The sequence below is a fragment of the Ceratotherium simum genome, chromosome 18, assembly GCF_057802395.1.
Source record: "Ceratotherium simum simum isolate JZ-2026a chromosome 18, ASM5780239v1, whole genome shotgun sequence".
NCBI classification, from domain to species: domain Eukaryota; kingdom Metazoa; phylum Chordata; class Mammalia; order Perissodactyla; family Rhinocerotidae; genus Ceratotherium; species Ceratotherium simum.
In genome coordinates this window covers 16351263-16366062 of record NC_141917.1, presented here as the reverse complement: position 1 = coordinate 16366062, position 14800 = coordinate 16351263, and the positions used below count along the sequence as shown (strand labels likewise).

The window sequence follows — 14800 nt, the reverse complement described above, 5'->3', positions numbered from 1 at the left end:
GTGAAAAAAATTCTAATAAGAATCATAAATAGTTCATATTCATAATATTGAATTCCAAACCAGTTGTTCCACCAACAACCTACTGAATTTAACTAAATTTTCCAGTAGACTTATTTGTAATTCCATAGATTCAGTCTGCAGGGTGCATTTGCTTCAGAATTACTTCCATTCTATTGATCTAGTAAGAAAAAAGCAAGTCAGACGTGGATTATAGGAGCTTAATTTAAAAGCAAAAGACACAGTACGGTTCTGTCATTCCAAAATGAACAAATCTGTTAGATTTGTAGTAACTAGATGACAGAAATATTTTCAAGGGAATCAAATGGTGGATTTCAGACATATCCACTTCCTGCTCTCTTTCACTTAGATGTATATCAAATTTCTGTGTATTAGGCAAAAATGATTGTGGCTGGTCCATGGCAAATTACTTTTACTAGATGTTTTAGTTGGAGGCTATTTTGGGGTAAAATAGCTTCTCTTCTAGCAGACTCATTTGATAAATTATTCAGTAATGGTCAATCATTTTCATAACTTGACCTGTTGCAACTGATATGCCTGCCGAAAGCCACGTAAAAAAGAATGACGTCAATAAAACGGCAGGATCCAAGAGTTTGCCATGTTACACCTAAGTCTCCAATAAAATGTATCTACTCTTCATCTTATTCATCACGTCTTCCCCACTCCCACGCTGCCCTACTACCTATAACTTGATTCCAGTAAAAATAATGATTCTATCCATTTACACGAGTCTTTTCTAATACTATGATTTCTCAGTTTTCTCTTTTGAGTTTGGTGTCCTTGTTTAATGATAGCTTAACTGATTTTTACTTAGACATCAACTTGTTTTTAATTCCTCCTCCATTTCTAATAAGGAGTATTTTGTCTTCACATATCTCCTGCACAGAACCGGCAAAACTAACCATACATGCTTAGACCCAGCTACCTTTCAGTGCTGCAGAGTGGAATAAAATGTCAAATTATGTGTTAGAGAATAATATGTTTTTCCTCAGGTTAAAACCACAGAGCTAGTTAAGAAGGCAGTGTTTTTCTCTCATTATGCTGTGGCAATGTTTGGCTTCGATTTGAGATTTTAGCACTGAAAAAAAAAAGTTGAAGGCATTAGATCATCTTATTAAAATGACTACACAGCATCCTTTGCCAAGTACTTATTTAGGAATTTAAATGTACTAAGAGGCCACTCATGGATTTTACTATATACATGCTTCTGGAATTTAGTTAAGTTCTTGAGTATCTAAAATGAGAGAAAATCCTCCTACTACCTTTTAAAATGGGATTTTTCTGACTCTATAAATGTACGTTCCACTGTGACAGATAAGATGTTTTAAGGCAACATCTCCTCAAGGACATTGCTCAGGTACTTTTCCCATTCTGGACATTAAAATCTTAACAAAAATGATGGACTAGCATAGTTCTGGCTTCCAAATAGATAGTAAATGCTTAATTAGTATTTGTAGAATATATAAATTAAGGAGCTTTGTATTAAGAAGAAATAACTATTGAGACAATATCATAAAATGAGAATCATAGAGATTGTTAACACAAAAAAATAGTAATTATATATCAGTTATATATAAAGTGGGTTTAGTTTTAACTGTCAAGCGCCCTATACAGAGATTGAGCAAAAATCATTTTAAAAGTGATAGGTACTGATTATGTACGTGTATTTTTCTCCTTTGTACTCATTTTGTACGGTATCTATCATCTTCTGTTGTATCCTCCAATATTCTTCTCCAGTAGCAATCTCTATCAGAATGGCCACTTCAATTTAATGTCAGGGTTTTAGACTTCAGTCGTCAAAATTTTCAATCCCTACTTGCTCAAGCAGTGAATTTTTAGTAACATTTTCTACAGCACACATCGTCCTGGCATTTAAGAAACTACATTCTGTAAAATGCATAGTTCCTCTTTTTTGGGAAACTTACTTTTTCTGTGGCTCTTCTCCTGAACTTCTTTTCCTTCACTCCCTAATTTTCTTCAGCATTCTCAAACTTTCCTGAATTGTGAAATAATTTAATTCCTTTTTTTGGTATGAAAATATACATTTCTTGAATGAGCATGACTTGATTTAAAAATAAAAAAATAATAAAAACTTACCTTCTGCTCAGACATCAGCTCTCCCTCCTCCAAAATCCCAACTAATGACCGACACCCTACGGTTCACAATTTTAATCTTTAACCATGTCAAACAATCATTTGTCAAATTATAATACTGCTTGAACTTTATGTGTGTGTTTTTCATTAGTTATGTAGTTATATGTCAATTTGGATGGTTTTATATATCTAGTTACTAATAAATAAGAATAGCAGTACGCCTACATGAAAATGATTATTTATTCATTCTTGAGCCTATGTTTTATTACAGTCTACTGAGGTTGCATCTGTAGCTGGTAAGATTTGGAGTTTTAATAGCAAGTGTATTGACATTTGAAGCCTTTTGATACAGTGTTCCCCAGCCTCTCTGCCTCAAATCTGTATCATCTATAAAAGACTTTTACTTAAAAAAGAATAGTGAGAATAGGGGACTGTATCCAAGCGCTTGTGACATACTCCCTGATTGAAACCTCTGGTAAGAATGGCTTTGCTTCGATTTTGAGCTTGTTGAGCCTTCCTTGAAGAAAGAACTAAAGGAGCAGAGAACATAGTTTTTCATCACCACACTTTTCCTCCAGCAATTCTTCAAGCCAGAGACATAGTCCCACAGACCTCTCATATTTTGAAGCAAGTTGTTTCAAGCATCCTTTTACATTTTATTTGATGTTATATCACACGTCGTTACTTTCCTTTAGTTGTAATATTTTCCCAAACTTCCAACTATTCAGAAAGCGACTGATCTCACTGGCTGACGTGAGAGATTGCCATCAAATGTGGTCTTGGTTCTGCAGAAAGGATGGAAAAGTAATAATTGCTTGAAACTTCATCATCTGCCCTGTGGAAGTCAATGTGTATTAAATGCTGCCTTTCCAAAAAGCAAATGCTGCTTTGACTAGTTGAAATTCTATTCACCTGTGTGACTTAGGGGTAGTTGTTAAATAATTCTTAATTTCAATTTTCTCATCTGGAAAATGGACAGATCAATTGCAGTTGATGTATTTACACGATGTATATATGTATATACATAATGTACTTGAGGGTATTTCTTTGATGGGCCATCAAGAGTAGAGACTATACCAATAGTCCTACCTACAAACTCCTGCTGAGTTCTTGGCTCACCTAACCGGTTCCAGACTGAACCAGGCTGGCGGGCTGGGAAATACAGAACATGCAATTGTTCCCCCTGTCGTTTTTTCTCTTCCTTCTCTTTGTTTTTGTGGTTTTGATTTGTTGTGTTATATTTGTCATTTTTCTAGGGAAAGTTTATGTTGACTTTTCCTGTTTTCTTGAATACACTATCTTAATTTATTTTATTTCTATTATCTTATCAAGGATAACCTCTTTTCTCACGTACAATACATTCCCCTCACTAGACTGTCCCTCTAGTTAATTTTGCCCACTCAGCAAAAAATTTCTCCCATAAAGATGTCATTTTGATATTTCATTATATCATAAATGAGAAGAGTAAAAAAAAGATATTTTAGGTATAGAAGTACTAAGAAAATATAACTTACTGATTGAGGAAAATAAGTGAGAGGGGAAAAAAATAACATAGTCAGTATAATAATAAATCAGAAAAGATCTTAAAAGAGGATAAAAAAGGAATGCAAAAAAAGTGAGCACAAACGGAAATATTTGCTTTTAAATCTAAAGAATTTATATAATATGAGTTTAAGCTGAAATCTAAGCATTACAAAAAAAGAAGACAAATTAAAAACATAATTTTAGCTTACAAATATAACAACTCTTTATTCTAACTAAATACATGAAAGTGTGATTTGGAGATTTTAAAGCAAAAGTTACTGAAGGTCTTTTCCTGACAGGCATGGTTAGTATTTAATTTGGCATTTTGATAAAAAAAAAAATATAAAAGTCTACCACAAATTACACATGGAGGAGGTATAGTAATTTAAAAATTACTTGCTATATCAAGAATAAAATAGGAAAAAAATAGTAAGGGAATAGCAAGGAAAGCATATTAAATAGTAAACATACGATAAATATTGAGCAGGAAATCGGTTGGATGGAATAGATCAATGATAATCATAAATAAGTTTTGGTTTTGGTTAGGTGACAATTAAAAACCTAAGGAAATTAAATCAAGATAGATGCCATTTAAAACAAATCAATCTTAAACAAAAAGTTAGTGAAACTATGCAACAGAAGAAAAGAAAATGGTGGTTTTATCCAAATTTTTTGAAATGGAGTAATCATCAGGACCCCATATTGCTACTTGAAAAGGCAATTAGCAGTTTTCCACTATTTGTGTTATGAAAAAATATACATAGACATTCACACGTATAGACATTTAAACACCAATGCATATAAATAAATAAATGCAAGAAATAAAATGCTTAATATTGATATATCCTAAACTGCTTGCAGAAATACAAAAAGAAAAATAATAGGGAGCACGATTTTTGCTCTAGACACAAGTGTATTATTATTGTTACAATGAGCACCCAGCTGTATGTGATTTTTACACTTAAAAAAGTTAATTTAAACAAAATAGCTATTTGATTTATAATTGTTGGAATTTATTGTTTAGGATACGGTCTTATCTAAGAATACACATGTACATGACTATAACTATATCCTTCCAGTTGGGTTTGATATAATTTAAAATGATATGCAGCACACGAATGGAAGCTCACTCTTATATCTATTGCGTTTTTCTAGGTACTTGATATTTTGAGGAATAACCTGTCACTTCTGAGTCACACATGTAGATACCTATAAAGACTTTGAGTGGTAGAGGGATTCATCTCATTTGTCCCAAATGATATAAAGGAAGGTGGAAACTATTGGACAAGTCGCTCTCAGAATGTGCTGGGGGTACTTTTCTAATACTTCTCTGATATCTTCCATTGAGAAGGGCAGAAATATATTGTTTTTCCACAATCCTGAATAAAAGTCCATCTTGTTTAAAAGGAAACAATAGTCAACAAAACCAGAAAAAATTTTGAACTTAAGTGGAATATTTCAGCAATGAGTGAAAACACACTTAAAATAGAAAAAAGAAACATTGTATAATAAAAAGGTTTATCAAAGTTTTTTTTTTTTTTTCAGGCACAACTTTTTTATTTTTGTTTTGTTTTGTTTTTAAATCAGTAAAAGAAACTGGGTCCTAGAAGCTGCAGTGATCTAAGCAGCAGCAAGTTTGTGCATTCGTCTTTTTGTTTTTGTTTAAATATGTTTAAATTATCACACTGCTGGCACACCTTATTTGCATGAAATTCTGCACCATACATACTAATTGTAGTAAAGTCACCCCTCCATCCTAGGAAAAAAAACTACTCTGGAAGATAATTTTCACTGAAATCTAACCAAACTTCGTTAAGTGGACTGTGACAAGATTATAAATGATATGAAAAATAACATTTTAACATTTGGCCATCAACTTAAGGAAATGGTTTGCCTATACAAATTTTTGTAATTTTTAATATATTCTACCCTCATATGGTCCTCAGAATTAAAGCATAATGAACAAGAAAGGAAAAGAACACAACTGAGTGCTAAGGCAGAACATCTTGCCAGAAGTAATGAAGGTAGAGTATACACTAAATATGAAGTGCTGAATTTCATAGGGCCAACAAGATAACAGTCTATATTTTTCACTTACACAGGCAAAGTGGATTTTGCAATTACCAGTTGCGTTAAATGCACCAAATAAAGCTCCTACAATTGACATATAAGGCGCCACCTTAAGTTTTCCAGGCTGCAACTGTGCATAATTTTAAAATGGTTTTCTTAAATTTATTTATTTTTTTAAACATAACACGAGGAAGGTGTTAAAACTGGTGTAATAGCTCAATAGAATAAGTATTCCAGCTTTTAGGAGGGATGAAGAGGGAGATATTCAGAACCCTTCACCAGAATCCCCCCAACTTGATCATAGTGGATTAATGACGTGCTTTGTGGATGTGGTTAGTCAATGACACCAGCTTGACGGATCTTTCTTTCTGCACCAAATCCCATTGAGTTATCTGGTCCCCTTGGCTGACGAAGAACCATTAGGCGAGGAGCACTGGCATCATCCAAGGTGATGTTCTTCAAGCGATGGACCAACCTATCAGGTCGTGGAGCTGCAACAGTCTTGGGGCCCTCACAGACTCGCCAAACATTACAAGCGCTGCATTTGCCAGTGCGCTGATTAAGAATCACTGAGAATCCCACCTCATCTCCTGCCTGTAGCTCAATGCCATTCTGAACTTCTTTCACATGGAAAAAGAGCTTCTTGCTATCTCCTACTTCGTAGTTAATGAAGCCAAACTGATCTTTCACACACTCCACTGTGGCCCTACGCAGGGGGGTGATGTTGTAGGCCATAGTCTGTGCATTTTGGCCCAGGACACACAATTGGAACTTGACACTCTCCCCTTTCTGCTGGCAATCGCCTTTGTTGGCCATCCCATCTATGCCAAACGGATAGACCTCACCTTTCATATCGCCTTCCTCCAAGATCTCAATCATTCCTTGATACTCAATCTGTGTTGGATCAACACCCCGCAAGGGCCGAATGACTTTACCAGAGTAGACAGTGGGATTAGCTTCCTCAGTAATGCCATTCACTGAGTGTGTTTTGCTCACTTTTTCTGCACTGACTTTGTTGCCTTTGCCTTTGGACAAGCTGTACTCGACCATGTCCCCCAGTTCCAGGCTATTGACATCACCAGAGAACTCACTGTAATGGAAAAAGATTTCCTTATCATGATTGGCTGTTTCAATAAATCCAAAATTATCCTTCAGAGTTGCCACATAACCCAAGAGCCTCTTAGAGTTGGAATTACGACCTAAAAGTCGCACACAAGTTGCAATCTGCTGTCCAGGCCTCTGTTTGTCACTGATACTAAATTCAACCTTCTCTCCTATTTGAGGGGAAGTAGATCCTTCCACATCCTTGGCTTGAAAAGCAATAGTCAATTTCACTCCACAATCATCATAAGCAATAATACCATCCTCAGCCTCCTTTTCTTTGCCTTTATTTGGGCTAGTGGTTTTACGATTGGAAAAAGTGGCTTCTTTTTCTACAGTGCCCATAAAACGATGATCTGAATGAGAATGGAATGAAACCGTGCCCTTGGGAAGCTTTTTAATCCTAATAGCATGATTTCTTTGGGCAGAAAGCATATCAGGAACCACAGTAAACTCTACTTCATCTGCAATATGGAGCTGGTTCCCATCCAGAATTTCACTGAAGTGGAAGAACATACGAGCATCACGATCCACACACTTGATGAAACTGAAAACATCTCTCATGGCAGCAATTACACCCATTTCTCTGGCTTCATTAGTGAACTGAAATGTATTTGATAGAACTTCTATGTTGGTTGCTCGTTCTAATTTGTCACGTCGATCTGTTGAAATATTAAACCTAACATGGTCGCCTTCCAGCAGGGTCACCTTGGATTTTGTATCTTTGTCTCCAAAGGGAAGTTCTTTAGGAATCACAAAGTCAACTTTGATGCGTCCTGGCAATGGGTCATTCTGGTTTTTACTAGGTACTTTTGGAATAACTTTGGTTACAGTTCCTTCAAAATGTTCAATGCTGATATCTTCAAAAATGACTGTTCCTTGAGGCAATAGTCTGACATCTGTTGCAACTTCTTTACCGTTTCTGTCCTTGATTGTGAATTCCACATCATCTCCAGGCTGTAAAGTTTCTGTCACCCTTAAATTCAATATAGTGAAAGAATAGCTCTTTTACAACATCACCTCTTTCAATAAAGCCAAATGCCTCCTTCATGGCACAAACTACTCCCTGACAGCGGGCTTGTTTCTTTTTCAACAGCATAATGTTACGAGCACTTACAGCACCAGTATGTTTATTGTTATCAATTACAAAGTTTATTTTATCTCCAGTTTCCATCTGAACGTTCCCTTCGACATCTTCAGGGGTGTTAAGTCAGATAAAACACTTCTTGTTCATTAATTCGTTCTTCAGGGAGGGTTTCTGGTTTTATCTTCATCAGTTTAACAGCAATGGGTTTCCCAGTCCGCCAGTCAGATGATACTTCGAATTCAACATCATCTCCTACTTTTAAGTCCTGCAGGTTGCCATTATACTGTGAACAGTGGAAGAAAAGTCTAGCTTGACGTTCTGAACACTGAATAAATCCATAAGAGGTTAGCAGTTTTTCAATAACCTCTGTTTCACGCAATGCTGCTGAAGTACCGTTGGGGTACCCATTGTGTCCATTGTTGTGGAGAAGATTTGGATCAAAGCTCATCTCGCAGTGATAATCAAATATTGCACTTTCAGTAGTATTTGCTGATTCTTCTTTTCCAGCACACGTTTCAAAGGATGAAAGTTGTTAATATTAAAAAAAAGAGCGAGAGAAAATGATCTATCAAGCTAATGAATATAACTGCTGCTGCACCGGGCAATCTCACAGTACAGCACTGAAGAAAACAAAGACTACTAGCAGCGTTGGGAAGTGCTCTTTCAAAGCTGTTGAGTAGGCACAAACTTCTTGTTTCAGATCACGTGTTGTGTCTTCAACTTAATTATACTCTTCTTTGGTCTTGTTGGTTGTTTCGAGGTGTGTTCTTTGCCTGATCTGAACTTGAAGCAGCAGTTTCAGGTGGTAAAGTCTGTTCTGTTACACTTCACACCCAACAGCTCAGCGCCCCCTCTCCAGCGCCGCCATAAGCAGCACGGCCCGGTAGGTAGGAATAAATCTCTCAAAGTTTTGATAATAGACCTAATTTACAAATGAAAAATAGGTTTCTGCTCATTGTTTACTGAAAGCATGATATATTACTCATATAATGTAAGTTCAGTTATGATTTTACTTAGAATAATTACCTTATTATTTACAAACCCTGTTTTTTCCAAAGAAGAGTTAAAACATTATGCAAAATGCATACACAATATCCAGACAAAAAATAGTTGAACAAACAGGGATCAGTGAAAGGAGACTTATATAGAATAAAGACAGAAATGTTAGTATACAGCCAATATACTGCTGTAAAATAGCTCAGAGACAAATCAATCATATAATTGTAGTTTCCAAAAGCCAAAATAAAAGACAAAATCACCATCAGTTATGTTAATTACATTTTCCATAAGTAAAAATATCCATCAAATATTTATCTTAAGACCACAAATATTCTTAACACTGAGACCTCCAAAGACTATCTTAGATGGATCGTCACAGCTGCATCATTAGACACTTTTGCATAATTCATAACTAACCCATAGACTCCTTGTAGTAAACATGACAAACATTTGTATATTTTTGTCTAAAATCCCTTAATGTAGAATAATGCCCTAAAGTCAAAACACATTCTAGGAAAAGTTGTTCTTATAGTTGGAGCAAGAGAGGTGGCAGGTGCCAATTTATATGGTTTGAGTACACAAGCCTGATCGTTTAACTTAATCCTTATCTATATTTTCTTCTATAAACTCTGTTGTGAGTTGAATGTGTCCCTGAAAATTCATATGTTGAAGTCCTAACTCTCAGTATTTCAGAATGTGAACTTTATTTTGAAAGAGGGTCATGGCAGATATAATTAGTCAACTTAAAATGGTGTCATTGGGGTGGGCTCTAATCCAATGCAACTGGTATCCTAAAAAAGGGAAATTTGGACACAGAGACAGATACACATGACACAGAGATAGAGGCATGACAGTGTGAGGAGATGCAGGGAGAACACCACGCAACGATGAAGGCAGATGGGGTGATGTTTCTACAAGGCAAGAAACCAATCCTGCCAACACCTTGATCTTGTACTTCTAGCCTTCAGAACTGTGAGACAACATTTCTGTTGTGAAAACCACTCAGTTTGTGGTAGTTTGTTACAATAACAAACTAATACAAACATTATCTCTCTCTACCATGCTTTTGATAAATATTGTGTTGCTGTGTTTTTGAGAATATAAGCTTTGAGAAATACCTGGAGATGAGTGTTCTGTGTTGCAAGACACTTGCAGACCCAGTGTTTTAACTTTCTGCAACCCGACTGATATGCTTCACAAGGGTAAATATTTTTGTCTTTTTATTCACTGATATAATCCAAGTGACCTGAATGGTATGTTTAGCATATGGTCGACACTCAATAAATATTTGTTGTATGAATGATTGAATCCCCTTATGAGAGTTGAAGGGTCTACCCATTATTTCTCCCTGAGTAGATTGCTATTCAACCATATCAAAGAAGTGGACCAAGGGAGTACTTTTATCAGCAGATCCAAAAGATTTCCTCAGCAAAAAATTATGGGTCAGTTTCATAAGAAAAAATATTAAATTAAGCCTTAAATTCCTATATTAAAGAGAATACTAGAATGCTATTTTAAAGCTTGTGTTTCCAAATATCCACCATTGAACTCCGATGGAAGAAGGAATCCTGAGAAATAAAAGCCACAATGGAAGGTAAGCCTGGAAAATTTCTGCAAGTACCTTTTTCTAATCATTTAGAAGATGACTTTTCTCTCCAGAAGATAGAAAAATGACTGGAATTATACAGTTAGGCAAATTATCAAGAGGTACATCTAAAATCAACTCATGTTACCTCATTCCAAAAGCAAAAAGTATGAGTGTACCCCACTCTGGCACAATTGCTAAATGGAAAACAGAAAAGCAATCCGAACAGTTTCTACCGTTGCACTATTGCAATAGAAAGGGGATAATAGGAGTAGTTAATTTGATCTGCATTGTGGGCTAGGAAAGGATCTTGAAATTAGAGTAAGTGTTGATAGCTCAAAGTTTTGACTGTGACGCTGCCCAACTTAAGAACACATCTAATGGCAAGAAAACCCATCGCTTGTTTTACTCATTATCATCTAATTTTCTGATTTGTTAAGAGACTATTCCTGATGATCCTGATTGATGGTTTTACTTTAAAGAAACTTCCATAAGGAATCTATGCTGAATTTGTACAACTTAATGCTTGTTCCAGGAGACAGGATTCAAGGAAAGATCAATAAATACTGGAAGTAACATTATATTATTTTTAATGGGATTTCTAGGTCATAAAAAAAAATTTAAAGTGGTCTGAAGTGGATTAGACATGCTTAAATCTCATCTGCTTCTCAATTACGATGCTACTGTAATGATAACATTAGAAATGTATTTATTTGAGTCTGAGTAAAGGTTCCTAATGCTTTAAAAAACTTTTCATAGCAAGAAGTAGTTTACTGATAATGAAAATCATCAAACTGTCTAATTTCTGTATTAATATGAAAAATATTTTCAACTTGTATAGGATAATAATCTGTAAATAGATATATTAAATTTGTAAATACTATGAAAAATACCCAAACATATCTGAAAAATAATTGTCAAGACTATAGAATCTTTACATATACAGGAAAATAAGATAGATGGAATTGTTTATGGTTTATGGATGAAAATAAAAATAGAGATATTAGGGGGGATTTTTATAAGTAAGCATATGATTTAAAATCAGGCAGATCTGGTCTCAAATATTGGCCCTGTTTATAAGTAAGTCAATTTTAACTTAGTCATATTATTTCAATTCTTAGAGCCTCAGTTTTCTTATATGGACAATGGAGGCAAATAATACTTTACTTACAGGCTTTTTGTGAGTATTAGGGACTATTTGAAGTGCTCGGTGTCGTTAAGTTCTGAATCTTCAATAAATAACAGCTCTTCGTATTAGCATTAATATTAATAATCATAGCCTAGGCCCAAGAGAGTTGGAGTTACTAATCTAAGTGAGCCTTCAGCTTGGAGTAAGGTCCTTACAACAGGATATGAGAGTAAGCTGGGTTAGCTATTCTATGGAAAAAATGCAAAGTGACGTCAATATAGAGGAGAATCAAGTGAAATCTTAGTTCTTAGAGAAAACACCTCTTTAAAATGGATAAAATTACCAGATATGAATAGTTAAAGAAGTTTTGTTTTAACTCTATCCCTAATACATAAAATATACACAGACTGAGGGGCCGGCCCGGTGGCACAGCAGTTAAGTGTGCACGCTCCGCTTCGGCAGCCCAGGGTTTGCAGGTTCAGATCCTGGGCATGCACCGAGGCACCACTTGTCAAGCCATGCTGTGGCAGTGTCCCATATAAAGTAGAGGAAGTTGGGCACGGATGTTAGCCCAGGGCCAATCTTCCTCAGCAAAAAAGAGGAGGATTGACATCGGATGTTAGCTCAGGGCTGATCTTCCTCACAAAAAAAATATATATATTCACACACACACACACACACACATTGGGATAGATTGAGTGCAAATCTAAATGGAAGGAAATGGAAAGATCTAAAGGTAATTGAAAATTGAAAGAGGAAGACAGAGCAGATTTTAGAGACAAAATAACAGGAAGGCTATGGCTTAAAATAAAAACTCAGCCACTGTGGCCTGCGTAGAATAATCAGCAAGTGGGAAATATTCTCAAATGGAATATCAAGAATTGTCAGTTCATGTAGGAAGAAATTCATAAATGGTTTATAGGTGGATAGGAAAGAATAATTCATTTTTGGAGTTCCATTAGATCCACAGAAGTGTTCAGGCACAAGGGAACTCAAATACTATAAAATGCTGCAACCAGTACTAAGTATGAACCCCACTGCCAACGTTCACATTACTGTTGGGCCCAACATTTTGGATGTGAGGGAAAGAACTTTAATTTGAAAATATGTTTCAAGACCAAACTCTCATTTCCACTACCCTTCTGTCCCTGAAATTTCCACTATGCTCCTCCTAGTAAGATACAGAGAGAAAAGAAATTAAAACATTCAATTTCTGGCAACATTTTGCGAGTCCAGACGCCTAGCATAGCCATCCCCCACCTGGAATCATGGGGTAGAGGACCTTTCAAAAAGAAATATATTTCCGAACTGTCTGGATCCGCTCCCTAGCATTATTTTGGTGTTCTTCTGGCTAGAGTGAGTTCTTGGGTGAAATGTGCTATGGAGCATGTGGGCAAGCTTATAATTTCTGATCAAAGGGAATAGACACGATTTGCACTATCCCTTCAATTCTTCCCTCTTCCCCTTTCTTTTTTCTCGAATGTGATTAGGAGTCATTAGCAATCGTCCAGAAAATATGAGGTAGAGTTTATACTAGAATCATAAAACGAGCCGGCAAGATTTTTTCTACTTTTATAAATACTAGAATAATTTTACAGATTTGGAATGACCTTTTCCTTGATCATTTCATAAAATTGACATTATACGGATTTCTCAGTGACTACTATTTAAACTGCTGATTCAATTTAGTTAGTATTGTGAGAAAATTCAGGTTTTATATATTTATTGAGAAAGTTTTGGAAATGTATACATTCCTGGAAATTACCCATTTTTCTATTTTCAATTTACTTTCAAGAGGTATTTCTACTTAAATCTATTCAATCTGTGGTCCTGTCTATTTTGTATTCCCGACATTATTTATTTAAGCCATACTTTAGTTTTTGATTTGTCTTGAGGTTTTAAAAATATTATTAATCCTTTGAAACAACCGAATTTGGTTTCTCCTTCTCCCTCTCCTCTTCTCTTTGTTCTTTTCTTTTTATCTCCATATTTTATTTTTTTCTCTATTTATTTCTTCTCTAATAACTTATTTCTTTTTCTATTTTCGAAGGGTTAATTTGTTGCTCTTTATTTAACTTCTAGACCTTTTACCTTTAATATTTTCTTATTGTCTAAATTTTACATTTAATGATAAAAAATTATTTCCATCTACTGTTTTATTTTTATCACACTAGTTTTAAGATGTAGTGTTTTCATTGTCATTCATTTCAAAATGTACTAAATAATATTATGATATTAATCTATTTATTATTTAAAGGAAGTTACTTTCCTTCTTTTTAACAAGACCCTTCACAGTCATAAATACCAGGTATTCCTAGAAATAGCATGCCTCTGGTAATACTGCTAAATAATTCCAAAATATCCTGTGGACTGTCTAAGTTCTCATGAATCCTTTTATGGTGGTATATATTAGATAATTTCTTCATATATATTACCAGAAAGTATAGAGTTATTAATAAAAACAACAAATAACTAGCAGGGCGATATGCAGAAAAGGCAAGGCCTTGAGTGTCAGAAGATATCATTTATTAATTCTATGTCCCTGGCTATGTGGTTACTACATTTCTGAATCTCATTGTTTTCTTATCAGAAACTTGCTTATGATAATATTCCTCAGGTTTGGGGAGAAGATTAAATTAGATAATTTATGGAAAACTACTTTTCCAGCAATAAAGCACTATGTAACTTTTAATATATTGAAATGACATGTTTCAGAAAGATGAAAAACTTGAGGTCTCAGTAGATACAATAGTTTGGTGATGAATATTGAACTCTTTGTATCATGATGAAAAACGGCAAACTGAACCCCTATCCTTCCTGTTATATAATGTGGTTCAGAAAGCATAGTTTGAGACAAAGGAAACGTTATGTAGCACACGTCTTCATGAGAGGGAGTTATCAAAAACTATGAAGGGTGTGAGGCTCTATCCTCTTTGCCACCTAACAAATCAGCCTTCCAGTTTCAAAGGTGCTAGCGGGAAACACAAGATACCTGGGTCAGAGACAAAGAATGTTATTACTCACAGAGAGTAGCATGCGTTTCATGTTCACATCAGTTCCCCTTGCCCTTGGCCCAAATTCCTTTGGGACAACGTAGTGTATCCTAGTTGAAAGCTTACACACAATGTGATTGGGTCACAGCTGAGGAACCCCAAGTTTAGGAAACTCCAATTTAAGGGGACTATGAGCAAAG

The 14800-nt window shown here is 35.2% G+C and overlaps 1 pseudogene; it reads right to left on the bottom strand.

Annotated features, from left to right (window-relative positions):
- Window positions 1–5854: 5854 nt before the first annotated feature.
- Window positions 5855–8749, bottom strand: LOC101404081 (cold shock domain-containing protein E1 pseudogene; annotated as a pseudogene).
- Between the last annotated feature and the right edge of the window lie 6051 nt (window positions 8750–14800).